The sequence below is a fragment of the Chiloscyllium plagiosum genome, chromosome 11 (genome assembly GCF_004010195.1).
Source record: "Chiloscyllium plagiosum isolate BGI_BamShark_2017 chromosome 11, ASM401019v2, whole genome shotgun sequence".
In the NCBI taxonomy this organism is placed as follows: Eukaryota; Metazoa; Chordata; class Chondrichthyes; order Orectolobiformes; family Hemiscylliidae; genus Chiloscyllium; species Chiloscyllium plagiosum.
Window position 1 is genome coordinate 741,615 of NC_057720.1, and position 7,998 is coordinate 749,612.

A 7,998-nucleotide genomic window follows, 5' to 3' on the forward strand; every position below is an offset into this window, starting at 1 on the left:
CACCCGCTCTCACACTGTCTCACCTTCACAGACGCCCGCTCTCGCACTGTCTCACCTTCACAGACACCCGCTCTCACACTGTCTCACCCTCACAGACGCCCGCTCTCGCACTGTCTCACCCTCACAGAGACCCGCTCTCACACTGTCTCACCTTCACAGACACCCGCTCTCACACTGTCTCACCTTCACAGACACCCGCTCTCGCCCTGTCTCACCTTCACGGATGCCCTCGCCACTGAGAGTCCTCACTGGATTTCCCCAATGTGATATCACTGATGCCTGGTAATGCACCGGCTCCTGACACACCTCCACTGCCATGAAGCTGCGTTGGATACTGACACCGCCAGGAACTCAAACTCTCTCCGATACCACCACCAGGAGTGTGTACTGTGCCCACTCAGCATGTTGGTAGGAGGCAGAGGCCTGTGTCCATTGGTATGGTTTTTAAGTTTGGAAATGACACCAAACTTGGAAATGTCGTGGACAGCGAAGACTGTTCCCTCAGATTACATCGGGAGCATGATCAGACGGGCCATTGGGCCAACTAGCAGCAAGATAGAGGTTAATTCAGGTAAATGTGAGGGGCTGCATTTTGGAAAGGCAAATCAGGCAGGACCTATACACTTAATGGTAAGGTCCTGGGGAGTGTTGCTGAACAAAGAAACCTCAGAGTGCAGGTTCATAGCTCCTTGAAAGTGGACTAGTAGGTAACTAAGATAGTGAAGGAGGCATTTGGACCTCTATTGGTGAGTGCACTGAGTACAGGAGTTGGGAGGTCATGTTGTGGCTGTACCGGACATTAGTTAGGCTGCTTTTGAAATACTGTGTTCAATTCTGCTGTAGGAAAGATGCTGTTAAACTTGAAAGGGTGCAGAAAAGATTTGGAAAGTTTGAAGCTATAGGGAAGGACTGAACAGGCTGGGGCTGTTTTCCCTGGAGCGTTGGAGACTGAGGGGTGATCTTATAGAGGTTTATAAAACCATGAGGAGCAAGGATTGGGTAAATGGGCAAAGTCTTTTCCCTGGGGTGGGGGAGTCCACATCTAGAGGGCATAGGTTTAGTGTGAGAGGGGAAAGATATAAAAGAGACAGAAAGAAACTGCAATGGAATGCAATAACAAGTGGGCAGAGTGGATGAGCCCTAGGCTCAGAAACCCAACCCCACCATCATCGCAGAGACATTGGAATCGGATAGGGAGAGGCAGGAGGAGGGAGGGGGCATGGATTGTGAGGGGGTGAGGAGAATGGAGCCAAGGGGAGGAATAATGAGGAGGTGGAGGGGAGGAGGGAGTGAGAGATTTCTGCGAGCTTTATTCATTCACTCATGGGATGAGGGCATCACTGGCCGAGCAGCATTTATTGCCCATCCCTAATTACCCAGGGAGCAGTTGAGTCAACCCCTGTGGGTCTGGAGTCACATGCAGGCCAGACCAGCCGTTTCCTTCCCTGAAGGGTATTAGTGACCCAGATGGGGTTTTCCCAACAATCAACAGTGGTTTCCTGGTCATCATTAGACTCTTAATTTCAGATTAGATTAGATTACTTTCAGTGTGGAAACAGGCCCTTCGGCCCAACAAGTCCACACTGACCCTCCAAAGAGCAACCCACCCAGACCCATTCCCTCTCACCTAACACTACGGGCAATTTAGCATGGCCAATTCACCTGACCTGCACATCTTTGGAATGTGGGAGGAAACCGGAGCACCCGGAGGAAACGCACGCAGACACAGGGAGAACGTGCAAACTCCACACAGACAGTTGCCTGAGGCGGGAATTGAACCCGGGTCTGTAGCGTTGTGAGGCAGCAGTGCGAACCACTGAGCCACCGTACTGCCCCAAATTCAGACTCTCTGAATTATTAATTCAAACCCCACTCTTTGCCATGGTGGGATTTGCACCTGGCTCCCCAGAACATCCAGAGAAAGTGAGGACTGCAGCTACTGGAGATCAGAGACAAGAGTGTGGTGCTGGAAAAGCACAGCAGGTCTGGCAGCATCTGGGGAGCAGGAGAATCGATGTTTCGGATATAAGCCTTCCATCAGGAATATCCGAAACGTGGATTCTCCTGCTCCTCGGATGCTGCCCGATCTGCTGTGCTTTTCCAGCACCTCACTCTCGACTCCCCAGAACAGGGGCTGAGTTTCAGGATTAATAGCTGAGCTATAATACCATGAGACCATGACCTCCCAGGTGGGGGAGACGTTACTGTGGGACTGTGATGTTTTGGAGGATAAGTCCCTCAGTTCTGGTGCTACACAGCAGCTTCAGGATCTCTGTGAGATACGAACGGCAGAGCTTCAGGGGCTGTGAACAGTTTCACAGCGAGTTATATCGTTAGAGTGGGGGGTGGGAAATGGAGTGGACAATGGGGTGGGTTAATTCTACAATTCCCCAGACTGTGGGTGATTCAATACAGAACCGTTCTCACCCAAGGAGGAACATTGAACAGAGAACAGTACAGTACAGGCCCTTCGGCCCTTGATGTTATGCTGACCTTTTACCTTGGAACAAGATCAGACTAACCTACACACCCTTCATTTTACTATCATCCAGGCACCTATCCAAGAGTCACTTAAATGTCCCTAATGTCTCTGACTCTACTCCCACTGCTGGCAGTGCATTCCACACACCCCCCACTCTCTGTATAAAGAATCTACCTCTACCATCTCCCTTAAACCTTCCTCACCTTAACATTATGTCCCTCATGACAGACATTTCTGCCCTGGGAAAAAGTCCCTGTCTATCCACTCTATCTATGCCTCTCATCATCTTGTACACCTCTATCAAGTCACCTCTCATCCTTCTCCTCTCCAATGAGAAAAGCCACAGCTCCCTCAACCTCTCTTCATAAGACACACCCTCCAGTCCAGGCAGCATCCTGGGATATCTCCTCTGCACCCTCTCTAAAGCTACCACATCCTTCCTATAATGAGACAACTAGAACTGAACATAATATTCCAGGAGTGGTCTAACCAGGGCTTTATAGAGCTGCACCATATCTCAATCCCCCGCTAATGAAAGCCAACACACTATATGCCTTCTTAACAACCCGATCAACCTGGGTGGCAACTTTGAGGGATCTATGGACATGGACCCCAAGATCCATCTGTTTCTCCCCAGTGCCAAGAATCCTGTATTCTGCATGCAAATGCAACTTTCCAAACTGAATCACCTCACACATTTCCAGGTTGAACTCCATCTGCCACGTCTCAGCCCAGCTCTGCACCCTGTCAATGTCCCATTGCAGCCTACAACAGCCCTCCACACTATTCACAACTCCTCCAACCTTCGTGTCATTGGCAAACTTACTAACCCACCTTTCCACTTCCTCATCCAAGTCACTTAGGAAAATCACAAAGAGCAGAGGTCTCAGAACAGTTCCCTGTGGAACACCACTGGTCACCGAGCTCCAGACTGAATACTGTCCATCTACTATCTGTCTTCTATGGGCCAGCCAATTCTGTACCCAGACAGCCAGGTTTCCCAGTATCCCCCGGGTCTTTACGTCCTGAATGAGACTACCATGGAGAATCTTATCAAACACCTTGCTAAAATTCATGTACACAACATCCACTGCTCTACCTTCATCAACATATTTTGTCACATCCTCAAAAAATTAAATCACCAAGCCAAGCTGACTGGAAGGGGCGTAGACTCTGAGCTGATGGAATTGTTGACTGCACAGTGGCTGTTGAAGATAGAGAGATGAATCCACGGTTCCCTCAATCCTGAGGGTTTGCCCCTTCCATCTGGTCTGGCAATTAATCCAGGATTATTTCTCTTTCCTCATTTCTTGAGATCATTTTTATTTCCTGGTTCTCTTCAACAGAGAAACAATCCGTTTCCTGAGACACACCGCCCAAGGGCTGACATTTAATCTCTCTCTGTTTGAAGAACGATGGAACATGAATTTTCCCTGAACTGTCCCAGAGAGAACCTGGAAAGCTGCTGGTGTCATTGAAGAGAGAGGTTTCCTCACGGAACCCGATCAGATTCAAAATGAAGGGGGAGGAATAAATCCTGTTGTGGACATGGTGGCCTGCCTGGGGAACAGCAATCTCCAATCACTTCACTCACTCCCCCTCACACTCTACCGAGGACATGCAGGTCCTGGGCCTCCTCTACTGCCGCTCCCTCATCACCTGGAGGAAGAACGCCTCATCTTCCGCCTCGGAACACTCCAACCCCAGGGCATCAATGTGGATTTCACCAGTTCCCTCATTTCCCCTCCCCCCACCTTACCCCAGCACCAACCTTCCAGCTCAGCACTGTCCCCATCACCTGTCCTACCTGTCCATCTCCCTTCCCATCTATCCACTCCACCCACGCCTCTAACCTTTCACCTTTTCCCCCCCCTCCATCCACCTGTTGCTAACTTCCCCCCAGCCCCACCCGCTACCATTTATCTCTCCACCCTGGAGGCTCCCAATCTCATTCCTGATGCTGCCTGACCTGCTGTGCTTTTCCAGCACCACGCTAATCTTGACTCTGATCCCAGCACCTGTAGCCCTCACTTTCACCCAGTGTCTTCAGTCAGCACAGAAGTTAAGCGATTACATATTTAGGGTTGTCTCTCAGTCATTAAGTCACAGTCTACTGGTTTGGAGTTGGTTTGACCAGTCATGGAGCTGTACAGCACGGCAACAGACCCTTCGGTCCAACTTGTCCATGCTGACCAGATATCTGAAATTAATCTAGTCCCATTTACCAGAACCAGGCCCATATCCCTCCAAACTCTTCCTATTCATATACCCATCCAGATGCCTTTTAAATGTTGTAATTGTACCAGCCTCCACCACATCCTCTGGCAGCTCATTCCATACACACACCACCCTCTGTGTGAAAACGTTGCCCCTTATTCAATGAACTGTGTTGCAATCCCCTGAGACTCAGTGCCCTGTTGATGCCTGAGAGAACAGGGATATTGGCAGCTTGCACTGGGACTGTTCTGCCTTAAAGGTTGCTCCTAGCCCTCAATTCAGACCCTCCAACTGTCAGAAAATCAATCCACAGATAGTCCCAGAGAGGTCCATGTTCCCAGCTTCAGAAACACTGAGTGAGACAGCACCAAGTCCGTTACTCCCCATCTGTGGGAAGGTGTTGCACTGTTTCCATATCATTTTGTGTTTGATTAAAGGGATCACGGAGCCCTGTGTCAGTCACATGGCCCTGTCCTTCCAGGGGATGGGAATAATCCCAGGACACTCTCTCAGAGAAACGAAGGGAATTCTCCCAGAGTTCAGGAAAATATTTGTCCTCAACCAACATCCCACCGGCTGACACTCTGCTCAGGATCACATTGTGGTTAATGGGATCTTGCTGTGCATATTGGCTGGTGTGTTTGCTACATTACCGCTGGAGCTTCGCAACAAAATGACTTCAAAAGCTGTAATGCTCGCTGGGTCATCCTAAGGTAGTGAATGGTACAACGGAAATGCAAGTTCCATCTCTCTGTTCCACGCTGGGATTCCTTTCTGAAGCCACATCAATTCCTGGGATGTTCCAGCAAACAGCTCCCTCATTCCCAGGTTAGTGAGTCTACTACTGTTGCAGACAGTGCGTGCCACGCCCCTACTACTCTCTGAGTAAAGAACCTGCCTCTGACATCTGTCCTATATCTCTCACCCCTCAATTTAAATCTACGTCCCCTCGTGCGAGCGATCGCCATCTGAGGAAAAAGGCTCTCCCTGTCCACCCTATCTAACCCTCTGATTATCTTGTATGTCTCTATAAAGTCACCTCTCAACCTTCTTCTCTCCAACAAAAACTGCCTCAAGTCCCTCAGCCTTCCCTCGTAAGACCTTCCCTCCAGACCAGGCAGCATCCTGGTAAATCTCCTCTGCACCCTTTCCAAAGCTTCCACATCCTTCCTATAATCCAGCGACCAGAACTGTACGCAATACCCCAAGTTCCTGAATGAGCAGATCTTGAAATGCAGAATAGAATAGGATGCCTACAGTGTGGGAACAGGCCATTCAGCCCAACGAGTCCACACTGACCTTCCAAAGATTTACCCACCCAGACCCATTCCCCGACCCACATTTACACCTAACTAATGCGTCTAACCTACACATCCCTGGACACCATGGGACAATTTAGCATGGCCCATTCACCTGACCTGCACACCTTTGGACTGTGCCTGGAGCACCCAGAGGAAATCCATGCAGACATGGGGAGAATGTGCAAACTCCACACACACAGCTGCCCGAGGCTGGAATTGAACCCGGGCCCTTGGCGCTGTGAGGCAGCAGTGCTAACCCCTGAGCGACCGTGCCACCCTTACACTCTGAGTAGGACAGGAATAAAGCTGGGATCTCCCTGTGCTGGGGTGCAAGAGCACACAGGACAGACACCAGTCATTGGGAGCTCATGTTCCCACCATTCCTGGAATAATCCAGTCACATCTGGTCACATCCCAGACACAGGCAGCTTGCTCACAATCACAATAAAAGCCTTTTTGTTCTTACTGCCTTCGATATCCTCCACTTCCTCTTCCATTGCCACCTTATCACTGTCTCGGAGAGACTTCAGCAGATCCTTGTCAGCACTGAATAAGAAGACTCTTGTCAATGAAATGGATCATTCAGCATTTCCTCTGAGGACCTCTTGGCATTTCAGGGCACTGTTCAGTTCATAGATCGCGACATCAATTCCTACAGATGTCCCACTGACACACAGACTGCAGGAGACTCAAGTCAATCAGCTTTTATGTTTCTTAATCCGAGTGTGATCAGGTCGAGACAGCACAGATTTATAAAAGGGTTTGTTAAAGCGATTGGAGTTTTTGGGAATATGTAACAAGCAGCTGGAGATGGGGAAACCGGTGGATGTGGGAGATTGGATTTTCAAATGGAAGTTCATAAAGGGCCACAGGAAAGGTTTTGCACAAGAGAACAATTCCCGCAGTCGGGGAAGCACAGAGACAAATTTGGTTTATAATAATTCCAACAGTGACATTATCAACAGAATCAATTAACTTACAATCCTGGACAATCGGGAACACCTGGATGAAATCTCTTCGACATTCCCAGCTCCATGTGGAACAATCCCAGCTTCTCCAGAATTTAACATTTAAAAAATCATCAGGGGCTTTTGATCAAGTGAATAACCAGACTGTGTTCCCAGGGGCAGGAGGGTGACTGAGCAGGTGGAGACAGATTGAAGGGAATCGGGAAAAGCCCCAGCGGTGGAGATGCATCCAGTTTAAAATTCTCTTCCTGTTTTACAAATCCCTCTGTGTGTCCTCACCCTCCCTGTCTCTGTCATTTCCCCAAGCCCTGCAACCAATCGAGATCTCTGTTTCTTTAATTTGAAAGAGCCAGCACAGGAAGTGTGGGCAGAGTGGACTCTCTCCGGGCTGTAAGATTCGATGACTCAATGAATTGTACAGAATCATCTCATTTCCTTAATGTTCTTCCTGCTCTGATCGATTCAGAGGCACATTACATCTTTACTGTATCTGTGTTGTTACCACGGCAATCGTCCAGAATTTAATAAACCAATAAACTGTAGCTTGAGCCATTTATTCCTTGGCCTCAGACATCATAACATTTCGATATTACATTAAACTCCCAGATTCCTATATCCAGCAAATCCGAGTGCAGCTCATGAGTTCAGATCAATACAGACACGCTGTTGTAATGAAGGGTTTGGATCTGGCCCCTTGAGGAACAGGAACCCAACATTGTTCCATTTCCTGACCTCATCCCCAGATTGCTGATTGTCCAGGAGACGAGGGATCAACTGGCTCCCCCTTCTTCACTCACCCTTCCCCCTTCGGTGGGTCACAAGCATCCCCTCCCTTTCTGGGCTCCTACCTCCCAGAGCAAATGAATTCATGTTTTAAAAGGGCCCATTTTAATCAGGATTTAGTAACTTAATGTAACTGAGAGCTGAATTTTTCCTCAACATCTGAAGAAATTATAAGACAACATGAGGGGCTCAGTGGTTAGCAGTCCTGCTCACAGAGCCAGGCTCCAGGATTTGATTTCACCCTCGG